Genomic DNA, 612 nt, shown 5'->3' on the forward strand with positions numbered 1-612 from the left:
AGGAAACAGCAATCTTGTTTAAACTAAGTTTAAACAAGACACAAAACTAAAGAAAGATAAAAAATAAATAAATTTGAAATAAAATAATAAAAATACGATTAGAGTGCTACCAATGGGTAGTTTCTCTGTATGCCTGTATCAATCCACTTTGATCTTACGTAAAATTTACTAGATATATGTTTATGTAAATAGAGTTGTAAAAAGCAATAAATAAATAAAATAATAATTCTTAATAGTTACAAAAACAATATTCCTTACACTCTTGAACTTGGAGTGAAAGGACAAGTCGAGACAATGCAATATTATACTCCGGCCATAATGAGAAAAGAGGCAGTTATTTCACTCCAATTTTTGGTTACTTCAATAAAAAATATGTATAACTACAATTCAAAATTGATGAGACTGCCAAGTATAGGTAGGGGGGATAAAACAGTGAGGCTGTTTCAAAACGTATAAACTTTTTATTTGTTTTTTTTTTCATTCGGAACTCTATATCTTTAAAACAACCAACAACACAAAAAAAACCTGAGAAAGCGTCATTTAAAGGAGAGCAAATTTGCTTCAGTGTGATCCAATGTGCGACCAACAGCTTGAAGGTCTCAGAGCAGCCGG

Source organism: Halyomorpha halys, unplaced genomic scaffold (genome assembly GCF_000696795.3).
Source record: "Halyomorpha halys isolate HHAL.00 unplaced genomic scaffold, Hhal_1.1 Scaffold546.1, whole genome shotgun sequence".
Lineage (NCBI taxonomy): Eukaryota > Metazoa > Arthropoda > Insecta > Hemiptera > Pentatomidae > Halyomorpha > Halyomorpha halys.